The sequence below is a fragment of the Tachyglossus aculeatus genome, chromosome 11, assembly GCF_015852505.1.
Source record: "Tachyglossus aculeatus isolate mTacAcu1 chromosome 11, mTacAcu1.pri, whole genome shotgun sequence".
Classification (NCBI taxonomy): Eukaryota; Metazoa; Chordata; class Mammalia; order Monotremata; family Tachyglossidae; genus Tachyglossus; species Tachyglossus aculeatus.
The window spans coordinates 69,753,158-69,769,046 of NC_052076.1; the positions used below are offsets into that span (position 1 = coordinate 69,753,158).

General features: G+C 45.3%; 1 protein-coding gene and 1 non-coding gene across 3 annotated transcripts in view; one reads left to right on the forward strand and one right to left on the reverse strand.

The window, feature by feature from the left end:
• The window catches only part of OPCML (opioid binding protein/cell adhesion molecule like), a 1,278,294-nt gene that overhangs the window by 259,362 nt on the left and 1,003,043 nt on the right, over window positions 1-15,889 (reverse strand). The window lies entirely within an intron of this gene.
• Window positions 9,814-9,951, forward strand: LOC119935436. The gene has a single exon (XR_005453320.1). It is a non-coding gene; the product is annotated as a small nucleolar RNA SNORA7 (small nucleolar RNA).

Below are 15,889 nucleotides of genomic sequence, written 5' to 3' on the forward strand. Positions count from 1 at the left end.
TTAATCCCCACTTTCCAGATGAGGGAACTGAGGCACAGAGAAGTGAAGTGACTTGCCCAAAGTCAAACAGCTGACGAGCGGTGGAGCAGGGATTCGAACCCAGGACCTCTGACTCCCAAGCCTGGGCTCTTGCCACTGAGCCACGCTGCATCTCAAAGACAATTGTGAAGAATTTTTGCTTAATTCAAAGGGGAATGGGCAGCCATTGGAGGCTTCTGAGGAGTGGAGAGACCTGTGAAAAACAATGTTTCACTGGGACAGCAGAATGAAGTACATTTACTAAACTGTGTCCAACGTGATCTGCTTGCATCCACCCCAGAGCTTAGTACAGTGCCTGGAGCATAGTAAGCAATTAATAGATACCATAATCAAAATAAATTGAGAGCAGGAGATCCAGACACGGGAGAGCACTTTGCCCCTGGGAATCCAGAGGGACATCCCACACCCCTCCCGAAAACTGAAGTTGTTCTGGACTCAGATGAAAGTCTGTGTAAGATCTTTTAGGATTCATTTACAGCTGTGCAAAAATAAAACCATCCCAAACAGAATGTGGTTGCAATCACACAATTCAGAAAATGGCTGAAATAGCTGGATAAAGGAGGAGTCATAAATCTAATTCTGTCCCCAAGGACAAATACAGGAAAGGAGAGAAGAAACACCAGTTTAGCAGAGAAAACCTAGAAGTCCAAGGGACCTGAAATTTCTGCAGATGTGCAGAAAGCTGATCTGTATTCCTGCACCAAACCCGGGGAGAAGGTGTGAAACACGGCCACCTGATCCTGAGGAGGAATGATCTTGAGGGGCAAAGGAGACAAGAGGAAAAGTTAGTTTAATGGTAGGGTGAACACTGATCATGCCTATGGCAGCCTCTTGTGGACTGAAAACATAACTGGTATTGTGCTCTCAGGTAAGGCAATACTAACTGAGAGAGTGCATCAGTGGTCTAAATGTAAGGAGCAGGAGAAAAGATCCAGAAGATCTACAAAGTGAGTCATTCAGGGGAATTACAATAACAATAATAATAATCAGAATTACAATAATAATAGTAATATGTATTAAGCACTTACTATGTGCTGGAGTAGCTACAAAGCAAGAGGGTTGGACACAGTGCCTGTTCCAAATGAGGGTCACAGTCCAAGTAGGAGGGAGTAAGACTTAATTTCCATTTTACAGATCAAGAAACTGTGGCATGGAGAAGTTAAGTGACTTGCCTAGGGTCGTCCAGCTGGCAAGAGACAAACTGGGATTAGAACCCAGATCCTGTGATTCCCAGGCTTGGGCTCTTTCCATTAGGCCAGGCTGCTTCCCAAATGATGCTTCTCCCCTATAATTTACCACAAGGGCTCGATCATTCTTTCGGATGCCAGTGAGATGGAACTTAACAGCAATTACTGTGATGATGGAAAACGGGTAGAATGAAGAAACCGACACATGAATTGAAAATTGTGGCTTGAACTTGCTAAAGCAGGCTACCAATAGGTAGTAGTCATAGTAATGGTATTTAAGTGCCTACTGTGTAAAGAGCTGGACAAAGAACAGGGAGAAAATAGACAACTGATAATTAGACACAATCCCTGTCAGCTCTCCCACCCCCCTCCCATCAATGGGCTAACATTATAAAAATAACGGGATTAGAGGAGACAGGCATACAAGAAAAGAAGTGAGCTGGCATTATAGATTTTTACCCCAGACCCCAAGATTCTCTGAAATGCATACCGCTTACCGCTTATATGCCAGGCACTATTCAAAGCGCTGGGGAAGATAAAAGGTAATCAAGTTGGACACAGTCCCTGTCCCACACGAGGCTCACAGGCTTAATCCCCATTTTACAGATGAGAGAATCGAGGCCCAGAGAAGTGGCGTGATTTTCCCAAGGTCACACAGCAGACTAGTGGTGGAGCCAGGACTAGAACCCAGGTCCTTCTGACTCCCAAGCCCGTGCTCTATCCACTAGGCCAAGCTGCTTCCCAGATATTTCCTGAGTTAAAAGCACAACCAAATGTACAGCATTAAAGAGGACCCTAATTTATTTAAGGAAACCTTTTAATCCAGAAAGTAGCAAATTCAACTAGAGTAAAATGCTGCCAGATTGAACACTTACTGCTAAGGAGGCACAGGTTGAGAAGTAAGAATAATTGGCTCAGCACAGGAATTGTTCAAATCTAGCCCAGTAAGCATGGATTTCAGCAGTACAAGTGTATTTAGCATCAAGGAAATAGCATATTCATGAGATTGCATATGATACTAAATTGGGAGGCGTTGCTAGCCCTGGTAGAGATGGGGAAATAATATAAATAGATGGAAAGACGGTGAGAAATAGAGGAGAAAAGAATGAGGTGAAATTCAACTGGGAAAAATGCAAATGGATGCAAATGCCGGAGGAAAAAATTGAAAATCAGTGTCAGCATCAACAGTATTGATTGAGCCTCTAATGTGCTCTAAGAACTGTGCTAGGTACTTGCGGAGCATTCACAAGGAGTGTAGGATGCTGTTCCAGCCTCAAGGAGCTTACAGTCTAACGGGGAAGTCAAGTACATTTACAGATATCATTTGCATTCAAAGGAATCAACACGGATAATGAAGTTTACTTATGTGTGTGAGTTTGTGGTTGCAAAGGCCAGTGGGTAACCGGTATTTCCATCTGTATTGCACACACACAAAGACTGTCCTTTATGATGCTAACAGTTATGGTATTTGTTAAATAGCATTTGTTAAGCACTTACTATGTGTGAAGCACAGTTCTAAGCGCAAGGGGGTACACAAGGTGACTGGGTTGTCCCACGTGGGGCTCACAGTCTTCATTCCCATTTTACAGATGAGGGAACTGAGGCTCAAAGAAGTTAAGTAACTTGCCCAAGGTCACATAGCAGACATGCGGCGGAGTCGGGATTCGAAGCCAGGACTTCTGACTCCCAAAGTTCAGGCTTTTTCCACTGAGCCACACTGCTTCCTATCTGCCAACCCCATGAGATTGAGACAAGATAATCATGTCAGATCTAGCCCTGTCCCGCATGGTGTTCACAATCTAAAGAGGAAAGAAAGCAGCCAATGAATCGCCATTTTACAGATGAGGAAATTGAGGCTCAGAGAAGTGAAGTGACTTGCCCAAGATCACACAAAAAGCAAGTGGCAGAGATGGGATTAGAACTCAGGTCCTCTGACGCTCAGGCCCTTATTCTTTCCACCAGTTCATGCAGCTTGTCTGTGCTGCGTGTAATGGTTGAGGTGTGGGGAAGAAACTTGGGGTGGGAGCTTACAGGAGTGGAGCTTTGAGTGGTTAAGGGAGGAAGAAATGGACTGTAAAGGAGGAGGGAGGGAACAAGAAAAGCTAGAAAAGGAGGAGTGCCCCTTTCTTCTCCACTCCTTCCCCTCTGGTCTTCACTGAGCACTGGGGCCAGATCAAGCATCTGCCCTTGCCCCCCACGAAGCCACGCGCCCTCCTACCTCACAACTCCACACAAGTCCTGCCCCTACCTGCCACACCAATCATGATGCTGCCATGGGTCCAGGACCCTGACAGCCAGCCCTTCTCCGGTGTTCCCCTGCTCTGGCCATGAAGGCCCCAGATCCCACATAAGCCATGGAAACCTGCCCCCCCCATTCCTGTTGACCCTCATCCTCATCCCACATTCAGACCATAAAGTCCACAGCCAGCTCCCGGGCTCTGGGCATCTGAAAGTCACCAACTCCAGCTGGCTTGGAGGAAGAGACGGAGCCACCATCTTTGCTCCTCCTGATCCTTTTCCAAACCCAAAAGACAGAGAGGTCTATCTATGCTACCTTTCTGCTCAACTAATGGTGAAGGGAGTGTTAATCATTTTTCCCCACGAGGTGCCAAGTCCCTGGGGGCCATGAGTTCCTTGACCCCCGCAGAGTGGACATCTACGTAAATAAATAGAAAAAAAATAATTATATAACAGATAAATGCATGAAAGGCGAGGTGGCTAAGGGGAATGTAGAGGAATATAGGGAAATGTAGAGCCATTTCATCATGGAAATGGCTTTTTAGAAGGGACATGGCTTGACAAAACTGAGGAGAAATGGTGTTCCTGTTTACGGAGTGATGGGCAAAGGATTGGAGACAGGAGAATGGGTAACAAGGGGCAGGAAAGAGATTTGCTTGGGAGGGGCAAAGAGCATGAGCTGGAGCCTAGTCGGGGAAGAGAGCAGAGAGGTAGGAGGGAGCCAGCTGACAGAGAACCATGGAGATGATGAGCAGGAGCTTCTGAAATGTAAATTGAGAGTGTGACAGAATGCCAGAATAAGCACAAATCACACCTGCAGCCACCTCTGGGACCAAGATGAGTAGAAAATGAACTTAGGGTTTCCAATCCTGAGAATTACAGAAAGAGCTCATGGCAAATGAGGCCCCGGGCTTGGGCAATGTGTCGGGAAAAGGAACGGATACTTCTGCTCTTCCCAAGAGCAGCAAGAGATTGCTCCCGGATTTCATCAGAAACCTCGGCACGAGAGAGGGGCAGCTGAATGATGGAGATGGGAGCCAAATGTGTGATAGCATTAAGGAATAGCCTGGGAAAGATTTATGAGGAAAGATGGGCAAGTGGAGATGGGGAAAGATGATGCAGGTCTAAATGGGGAAAACAAGTCACTTGGGGACCTGGAGAAGAATTTGACATCTTGCTCCAGGAGGTGAGAAATGTAATTAAAGAAAGTAAGGCAGATAATCAGGAAAACCTTTCCGAGAGGAATAATTATTAGGAGGTAAAATAACTCCCCGCAGAAAGCAGTAGAGGCTCCATCTGCAGGCCCCTCATGAGACTGAGAACTGGCAGAGCCCGTGACCGCAAACGCAGCTCCGGCCTGCAGAGAGATGAGCTATAGAAACCATAAGGGTCGTTTCTGTTTCACAGCTCAGGATTGCAGAGCCTCCATATCCTATTCCTCCGATCCCCGGGGTCTGTGGTTGAAGCTGCAACTCCACAGTGCCATGCTGGATTGTGTTCGGAATCACGGCGGCCGACGAATGGAGTCCCCTGAAGGCCTCTAGAGAAAGCCTGTGGGTTGCTCCTTACATTCTCCCACTTTCTCCTTCACTTTCTCTCCTCACACATCCTTGTCCCTCACTGCTGTCCTTGCCAACGGCTCCGTGTCTGACACGGCACAGTAAAACTCAATGACAGCTTTCCTTAGACGTATGGCCCTCACACCTCCCAACAGAATATACAGCTCTGACCCTCAGACGTCGAAAGAAGCTGTGGAGTGGCAGCGAGCGGGTAGGGGTGTCTTACGGTGCCATACGGAGCAATCCAAATAATTTATCTGGGCCCGGCCCTCAGTTCCACCCTCTCCTGCCTCTCCATGCTGTGGAGCTTTAAAGCTCAAATCCAAGTGTGTTCATTACACTTGGCAAAGGCCCAAGCAGGGGGAAAAAAAAGGAAAAGAAATTAAAATGTTTCCCAAGCACACACTATTTTAATCCCATTCAATAGATTATCCTGACATATTTACTCATGGCCATGTCTGTCTCAGTAGCACCCGTGGAAAAATATAAATTAAATTTTAAAATTAAAAGCCAAAGATCTGGGGAGCTCGATATCTTTTTGAAGAACGGAGGGAGTCAGCCACTAGTGGGATAGGCTGAGGAGGAAAAGGGCTCTGGTAAAATGCAAGTTTTGGCCCAGGGTTGTTTTGCCCATTCATTACTAGAGAGCCCCATGGGTCGGGGAATCCTGGGGCCTCAGAAATCATCAAGTGTCTCCCCTGCTTCCACGAGTAACTGCATTATCTCAGTGGGGGCAATACTTATCCGTTTCTTCCAGATTGCTAGAGAAAGACAGCTCACCCAATTCCTCCTTGTGGGCAAGGAGTTATATTGTACTCTCCCAAGTACTTAATGCAGTGGTCTGCACACACTAACCCCTCTAAAAAAAAACACTGATAGATCAACTGATCTATGTCCCTCAGTAATATTATTTTCCTTGTCATTATGATGATATTCATTCATTCAGTCATATTTATTGTGCGCTTACTGTGTGCAGAGCACTGTACTAAGAGCTTGGAAAGTACAATTAGGCAACACATAGAGACTACCCCTACCCAACAATGGGGTCACAGTCTGCTAAAGGCTATGTGTCAGGCACTGTTCTAAGCACTGGGGTAGGTACAAATTAATTAGATTAGACATACTCCCTGCCTCACATGGGGGCCATGATCTCAGTGGGAGGACCTGCGTTCTAATCCCAGCACTGCCACTCATCTGATGTGTGACCTGGGGCAAATCACTTTACTGTGCTCCAGTTGCCACTCTGTAAAATGGGGATTAAAACTGTGAGCCCCAGGTGGGACAGGGAATGTATCCACTCTGATTAATTTGTGCTTAGAACAGATCTTGGCAGATAGTAAGCACACAACAAGTACCATAATCATAATTATTATTAGGTACTGAGCCCCCATTTTACAAATGAGGAAATTGAGGTGAAGTGATTTTCACATTGCAGGCAACTGGCAGAGCTGGAACTAGAACCCGGGTCTAATTTTGGCCTAGTAGAAAGAACACCAGTCAGAGGATCTGAGAAGCAGCGTGGCTCAGTGGAAAGAGCCCGGGCTTTGGAGTCAGAGGTCATGGGTTCAAATTCTGGCTCCGCCAACTGTCAGCTGTGTGACTTTGGGCAAGTCACTTAATTTATCTGTGCCTCAGTTACCTCATCTGGAAAATGGGGATTAAGACTGTGAGCCCCCCGTGGGACAACCTGATCACCTTGTAACGTCCCCAGCGCTTAGAACAGTGCTTTGCATGTAGTAAGCGCTTAATAAATGCCACCATTATTACTATTATTATTATTTGAGTCCTAATCCCAGTTCTGTCACTTGTCTGCTGTGTGACCCTGGGTAAATCACTGAATTTATCTGTGCCTCAGTTAACTCATTTGTAAAATGGGGAGTAAGACTGTGAGTCCCATGTGGGACATGGAACTGTGTCCAATCTGATTATCTTGTATCTACCCCAGTGTTTAGTAGAGTGCCTGACACATAGTAAGCACTTAACACATACCATAAAAAAAGCCCACGCTCTTTCCACTAGGCCAAGCTGCTCCTAGAAGCAGGAGTGTCAATAGAACTGGTATTGTTGGTGGTAATAGAAGTAGAAGAAGTAATAGTAGTAGCAGCAGTAAAGTTATTGAGCATCCACTGAGCACATTGTACTGTAGAACAGAAGTGTGAGACATGTTCCTTGCCCACGAAGATCTTACAGTCTAAAGGGGGAGACAGACCAAAGAAGATTTTCATAAACTGACAGCTCTGTGTAGTAATGTGAGGCATCATGGTCTAGAAGAAAGAGCTTAGGAGACGCAGAGTCTTGTTCCGGATTAGTACCTGATCTTCTGGGTGACCTTGGGAAAATCACTTAACCTCCCTGGGCTTCAATGTCCTCATCTGTAAATTGAGGATAACTAATACCAGCTTCTTCCCACTTCACAGAGATGTTGTGAGGATTCCAGATGATCAGTGTGAAGGGGCTTGGGAAAAATCAAAAGGCAGTACAATAAAACAAGGTGCTATGATAATGAAGTTGTGGAACGTGGCCTACTGGAACGAACATGGGTATCGGAGTCAGAGGATCGGGATTCCAATCTCAACTCCACTACTTGCCTGTTGTGTGTGACCTTGGGCAAGACACTTCATTTCTCTGTGCCTCAGTTTCTTCAATTGTAGAATGGGGATTCAATACCTGTTCTCCCTCTTACTTAGACTGTGAGCCTCATGTGGGCCAGGGACTGCGTCCAACCCAATTAACTTGTACTTCCCCGAGTGTTCAGAATAGTGCTTGACCCACAGTAAGTGCTTAATAAATGTCACAATGATATCCTCGCTTCCTCCCTACTCCCCCCACCAAAATCTGCAAGCTTTCATGATACACCACATCTGAACTCAATTTCATCCTACTTATAAGGACCTGTGAGGTTGCCTCTGTGGGGATTCGAGGGGCAAGGCATTGCAAACACCCACAAATCACCCTACTTTCACATTTACCACACCTTTGATCCAGGTGAACCCATGAACCTTTCCAAACAGGTGAGAATGAATAAATAATAGCAGTGTTAATTGTTGTCTCCCCTGACCTCTCCTTTTAAGATGCTGGGTTAAGTTCATCTCTGCATGACTGTGCTGGGGCTGAGGTAAGGCAACCACACAGAAATTACCACTCCGTTCTAATTGTCTGCCCCTCTACCTCACACAGTGCAATTTGCCTGAGTTTTCACGCCCTTCATTCTAGGGAAGGACTGAATAAAGTAGCAACCAAAATAATACATTCTGCTTTAGAGTATCTCCCTCCTGGGAATTCAAGTACTTTTACAGGTATTCTCTATTTGTCTCCTTAAAATACCTCTCCAAGGTGGTTCAAGGTCTAGTGGTGTTTTTCACTCAGTCTTAAGAGGCCAACCTTAAACTCGAGTGTATAGGAGACAGGCTTGGTGTGTGCATAGCTTCATGGAACAGCTGGGCCTCACTTTGGCTTTTCAGCCACATCCATCTGACAGAGGCACAATAATAATAGTAATAATGGTATTTGTTAAGTGCTACTATGTGCCAAGCACTCTTCTAAGCATTGGGGTAGATGCAAGGTAGTCTGGTTGTCCCATGTGGGGGGTCACAGTCTTAATCCCCATTTTACAGATGAGGTAACTGAGGCCCAGAGAACTTGTTCAAGGTCACACAGCAGATAAGGGGCAGATCCGGATTAAAACCCATGACCCAAGTCATCATCTTTGAATGCAAAGTACAGCTCTTTATGCCTTCAGACCACAGAGTGGGTATCTGCTATCCAGACAGAGGAAATGACTTGGACAAGATCACACAGTCAGTCAGGAACAACAGTGGGTAAAGGGTAGACCTCTGAATGCTTTGCCTGGGTTCCATCCTCCAAACCCTGTGGTCTTGCAGAAAGTGTGCAGTAAATGACATTTTTCAATGGGTGATGTATTTCCATGCTAATAAAGACAGTGGCTAACAGCATAGCAAATCAGATGATGCAATCACTACTTTAGCCTACAAATGGCCTAGGGGAAAGATCACGGGCCTGGGAATCAGAGGACATGGGTTCTAATCCTCATTCTACCACCTGTCTGCTGTGTGAACTTGGGCAAGTCACTTCTCTGTGCCTCAGTTACCGCATCTGTAAAATTGGGATTAAGATTGTGAGTCCCATATGGGACAGGGACGATTTTCTTGTATCTACCCCAGCACTTTGAACAGGCTTGGCATATAGAAAGCACTTAACAAACACCACAATTATTATTATTACTTACATCCCCTTCAGCAATTATGTATATCTGCTTTTGAAATTCATCATATTCATCATCATCAACACCATCAATTTTATCAACATGATTTATTAAACATCTACTCTGTGCACAACACTGTACAATGCTACTGGGAGAGAGAAAAAAAAAACTTCAATTATTTATTTTGAATATTCCTCTTCTAAATTCATTCATTCAATCGAATTTATTGAGCACCTAGTAAGCAAAGCACTGTACAAAGTGTGTAAGTTCCTCGTGGATAGAGAATGTGTCACTTCTTGGTTTTGCACTTTCTGAGGGCTTAATGCAGTGCATTGCACCTAGCAGGTACTCAGTAAATGCTATAACTAGGAATACCAATCTTACTGCTGCTACCTGAAACTGTTCTACTTCTACTGGTAGCAATAGCATTCATTAGGCACTTACTGTGTGCTGAGTACTGTAATAAATTCTGGGAGAATATTCACGGCTGGGAATTAGACATGGTCCCTGCCCCTCAGGGGGCTCACCATCTAAGGGTACTACTAAGAATTATTATTACTATTTTACTCCTCTCTCAGGATTGCACCTGAGGTGTTTCCAGTACTCTGCCAGTCTCGCCTACAGGAGGGAGAGTGAAGCAGAGGCCTACCCATTCCATTCCTAGCTTGGCCAGTGGCTAGAGAGTGGAAGGCGTTCTGCCACAAGTCAAAACTCACCCATGCTGGGCAGCAGCGGGATGGTAGAGAGTCGAGGGCGAAGACTCAAGTTTATTGAGCGGAAGGAGGCAATGGTTAACCACTTCTGTATATTTACCAAGAAAAATCTATGGATATACTACCAGAATGATTGCAGGTTGGAGGTGGGGTGTTCTGGGAAAGTCCATGGAGTCACTAAGGGCTGGAAATGACTCACACGCATAAGGCAAGACTGCTACTCCTGCTGCTGGTTCTGCTGTTACTTTTACTACTACTACTTCATACTACTACTGTTACTACTACCGAAGTAAATCTTCTGGGAATATGTCTCTTGCTCCCAATGAAAAACTTGGAAAAGGCCAAATGTAGGAGTGGAGGGTGGTCAACTGTCTCCCCCTTCTAGACTGTGAGCCCACTGTTGGGTAGGGACCGTCTCTATATGTTGCCAACTTGTACTTCCCAAGTGCTTAGTACAGTGCTCGGCACACAGTAAGCTCTCAATAAATACGATTGATTGATTGATTGATTAACGATGTACACTATGATGGAGGCTTAAGCTTTCTCAGTCATGTGTGTGAAGACTGTTTGCTTGACTTATTTAACAGATTTTAAATTGTTTCAGTAAACAGTGTGCACCTCCGACCTCATCCCTTCACACTGTATTAAAAAACTGAGAAGCAACGTGGCTTAATGGATAGAGCACGGGCCTGAGAGTCAAAAGGACCTGGGTTCTAATCTCAGCCCCGAGAACTGTCTGCCATGCGACCTCAGATAAGTCACTTTGCTTCTCTGTGCCTCAGTTACTTCATCAGTAAAATGGGGTTTTAGACTATGAACCTCATGTGGGACAGAGATTGTGTCCAACCTGATTAGCTTGTATCTACCCCAGCACTTAATATGGTACCTGGCCCATAGTAAGAGCTTTACAAGTACCATAAAAAGCCCCCTCCCTTCTTCCCTCTCTGACTTTCAGTTTTCAATCATTCAGTTTAAAGTGGTTCCTTCCCCATTGCTTTCAAACATGCCCACGTAACCTCTTTCCTAATAAAAACTCTCTCAACTCCACAGCATCTACAGTTATCACACTATCTGCCTCCTACCATTCCTCTCCAAACTCCTTGAGCCTCCACTGCCTCTCCTCTAATTCTCTTCTTGTCCCACTCAAATCCAGCTTCTATCCCTTTCACTCCATGGAAAGTGCCCTCTCCAAGGTCACTGATTACTTCCTTCTTGCCATATCCAATGGCCTCTATTCCATCCTAATCCCTCTTGACATCTCATCTCTCTTTGATACTGTGAATCATCTCCTTCTCCTGGAAACACTACTGGACCTTGGTCTCACTGTCACTTCCCTTGCCTGATTCTTCTCCCATTTCTCTGGCCTCACCAGAGAAGTGGATAGAAGTGGCATGACCTAATAGATAAAACGTGGTCCTGGGAGTCAGAAAGGGCCTGAGTTCTAGCCCCAGTTCCACCACTCATCTGCTGTGTGACCTTGGCTAAATCACTTCACTTCTCTGTGCCTCAGTTCCCTCATTTTTAAAATGGAGATTAAGACTGTGAGACCTATGTGGGAGAGGGACTGTATCCAACCCAATTATCTTATATCTTCCCCAGTGTTTAGAACCTTAGGACAGTGTCTGGCACATAGTAAGCACTTAAGAAACATTATTATTAGCAGTAGTAGTAGTATTTGGAGGCTGGGAGGTGGGGTAGAATAATAATAATAATAATAATAATAATAATAATGGTATTTGTTAAGTGCTTACTATGTGCCAAGCAATGTTCTAAGTGCTGGGGGAGATAATAATGATAATAATAATAATAATAATAATAATAATAATAATAATAATAATAGTATTTGTTAAGCACTTACTATGTGCAAAGCACTGTTCTAAGTGCTGGGGGGTACAAGGTGATCAAGTTGTCCCATGTGGGACTCACAGTCTTAATCCCCATTTTCCAGATGAGGTAGCTGAGGCCCAGAGAAGTGAAGCGACTTGCCCAAGGTCACACAGCTGACAAGTGGCAAAGTTGGGATTAGAACTCACGACCTCTGACTCCCAAGCCCGGGCTCTTTCCACTAAGCCACGCTTGCTTCTCCAAGGAGAGAAGGAGAGGTTTGGAGAAGAACCTGATCCATTTATACCTTAATCCCCAGGTACACGCCTAATCCTAAAACTAACTCAAACCCTAACCAAAACTCTAAATCTTACCATGAATCTAACCCTAAACACAACCCTTACTAACCCTAACCTTCACCTTAGCCCCAACCCTAGCCCAAACACAAAACCAAACATCCCACTTACCCATAATCTTTAACCTTTCCCAAATCCTAACGTCAAACCATAATGACATAATGCACACCCTTACCCTCATTTTATCCTTAACCCTAATCCATCCTTATCCCTACCCCTAACCCTAACCCTAATTCTCACCCTAACCCTAATGCTATCTCTAACCCTAACCATAATTCCAATCTTAATCTTAACCCTAACCTTAAACAGAACACTAAAGGTAACCCTATTATACACACTAACTATAACTGTAATAAATCTACAGCTGAGAAGTAGCATGGCTCAGTGGAAAGAGCCCGGGCTTGAGAGTCAGAGGTCACAGGTTCGAATCCCAGCTCCACCACTTAGCTTTGTTACCTTGGGCAAGAAACTTAACTTCTCTGTGCCTCAGTTACCTCATCTGTAAAATGAGGATTAAGACTGTGAGCCCCACATGGGACAACCTGATCACCTTGTATCCCCCCACAGCACTTAGAACAGTGCTTCACACACAGTAAGCGCTTAACAAATACCATCATTATTAAATCAATCACTGATTCATTTTCCAGGGCTGTAACTCATTTTCTGGAAGTTATGAAAACATCTCCCTAAATAGAAAACTTTTCCAACCTGTTCTCCTTTAGAAGGGGATTTCGTTCTTGCAAAACCTGCATTATTGTGGTATTCATGTTGTAGTATCTGCTGCCTGCCACTGCTGCTTAGCATATATGACAATGCTCACAACTATTTCCTCCAATAATACATTACACAATAACCAAATTGGCTTGTATCGTCAGAGGATCATTCCCTAATTTCCTAAACAAAACTGAGGTGGTCTATCAGCCTGCACCAGGGAAGCCATGCACAAAACTGAAAGTTTGTACTGGCAATCCAGATCCGAAAGCTGTTACATAAACTCTGTTACCTATGCGGCACACTGATTCATGTCATGTCCCTTGGCAAGGAATAGAAAACAAAATCAAAGCAGGTACCACATCCTTTGGAAGACTGTTAGCCAGATTCGGTAGCAGTATGGCATCAGGCTCCAGGCCAAACTCACAGTCTACAAAGCTGTGGTGTTGTTCAACCTTCCCTACACCTGACTCACAGTCTACAAAGCTGTGGTGTTGTCCAACCTTCCCTACACCTGTGAGATCTTGCCCACAAGCAAATGCCAGACACTACTTTTCGAGTGGTCCCAACAAGGTCATCTGTGGGCTATATTCAATAAGGAATGACAAGACAGGAACACAAACAATGAAATCGTGGAACAAAGTCAGTCTTCTAACATTGAAGCTATGCTCAGCACAACGCAGCTGTGCTGGGTGGGACATGTGAGGAGAATGAGTGACAGCAGGAGACCCAAACAACTGCTGTACGGAGAGAGGAAATTAGGAAACCAAAAGCGAGAGGAGTAGAGGGAACATTTTAAGGACACAATAAAACAAGGCCTCGGACAATGGTGCATCCCAGGTGAAAACTGGGAGTCAATTGCTGAGGCTAGACCAGCATGGTACACTGCCATCAACAAAAGAGTGGATCTTTTGGAGACTAAGCTTTGTAAGAAATAAGATGAGAAAGGAAAAAGAGAAAGCAGAGGCTGGCCCTGCAGACATCAAACAAGACCATACAAGCAAAAGCCTTTCTGTGCACACATTGTGGCCAGGACACTGGGATCACATTTTCGGTTTCACAAACACACTCATAGATGAATTTCATCATCAATGGAATCTTCTTTGATTAAGAAGGACACTCTAGATGGCCAAGGAGAGTAGTGAAAGCACTCAGTGTGACCCTCACCAGGCTCAAAGAGAGATGTTCACTGTGGGCAATGCATGTGACAGAATTCAGGTTGGCAAACTGATTCAGCTGAACCCAGAGGGTGCTCACTTTCATTTGCATCCATTTGAGCTATTTTCAGCAATCCCATTGTCCTTCCTCTGGGGTCCCATCAAACAGCCCAGGATTGTGCCATGACTCAAAAGAAATATCATACCTGCAAGCCACCCTAACCCCATCTGTTGGGGGTCCCAGAGAAAGGGAACCCGAAGCCACAGTAACATTCAGAATAAGGTTGCCATAAGATTGCATCCCCAGGCGGTTTCGCTAACTCGGCATTTGAATAGCTTGCCTCCCTTGGCTTTGGCAGACAAAGACCAGAGTCCTTTTGAGGGTGGGCAACCCTCACTGTGACAGGATGTCATTTTCCAGGCCCTTCCCATTCCTGCATGAGTGGTGTGTAGCGGGGAGTGATGAGGGGGAGGAGAGGAGGGCTATGAGGGCAGAGTGGAACTCTGGAACCATTGCCTAATTTGTGCCAGGGCAGGGTGGAGCTCCGCTGGAATTGGCAGTCCATTGCTCTGGCTCCTCTGGCTCATAATGCCGTAACATCTGGATTTGGCATTCCAGAGCCCTGGCACCTCTGGATTGCATGGTTCAGAGCCTTGCCACCTCTGAACTTTGTGGCTCTGAGCCTTGGCATAACCAAGTTTGGCAGTTCTTAGCCCTGACTCCTCTGAATTTCAAAGTAATGCTCATTTGAAAGGCTCTCTTCTTTGAGGGTGAATATCTATTTTCTTTCATTCAGACTGAGAATCAATGTCCTCTTGCTTAATTTGACGAAAAGGTACTTCAAGGAGTTATCTGAGCCCCACCCAATTACCCACATGACTCTTGGTGGCCGCACTGGCAGCTGCTCTTCAGAGCCCCTCTCTCCAGAAGGGGCAAGGCCTGAAATAGCTGGGGTACTGGATTATTATTAATCTTCTGCCCCCTGTCCCTGGGGGACTGGGGCTTCCCCAAGGATGGTTCTGTTTAAGGTATTAATGTCTCACCTCTTTCCTCCACGGTGACCATTCCTTGTCACCATTTATGCCTCAGTCCCCTTCAGCTTGACCTCTGCCCCTCACCACTTGGCCAGTCAAGCCGGACCTTGACTCCCACCCCCCTAAATTCTTCTAACCCCTGTAAATCCAGCCCAGACCCTCCCTCGGCGCAAATTAACGGTGTGAAAGTAAAGTTGAGCCTGGTTAAGTTGAGCCCTGGGGGATTCCAGCAGAGTGGAGTATTACTCCTGTCTCAGTTCATTATAATGAATAATAAAGAGATACTTACATGCGCTTTTTTGTAAATTATTCATCATGTGCACTGAAGAATCAGGGCAGTAATATGTAAAGGAGACAACTGGTGTGTCTGTGCTCCTATAAATACCTAGAGTAAAGTGCTTCCAAGGACCTATCTTCTTTTCTCATTAAGGTTTGAAGTAGCGGGGGATGTTGGGAAGAAGGCTTAAGTCAGATGCAGTCACCCCCTTTCTGGCTTTTTGTGCACCACACTCCATCTTTAAAGCTGGGATTGTTTATCGCTCATCTGTTACTTTATTGGTGTTCCAGAGAAACTTGTAGCAAATCTGGGGAGGTCAGAAAGATGGGAGTTTCATTTCAGCCATCAGCATTAATCAATTAGACTGGTGAGGACTGTGTCTAAACCAGGAGCAATCTTTGGAATCCCCTAAAGCCCTGCCTTCCCCCTTTCTCACCATGCCTTCCACTAGCCCACTTTAGATTTCTGTCCATAATTCAGACCATTACAGATCTTGCTCTGCTATGGCCCAGCCCCACATTCCCAGTTTACTGTCATCATCAAATGAGAGTCTACCTCAAAGGACTAAGGG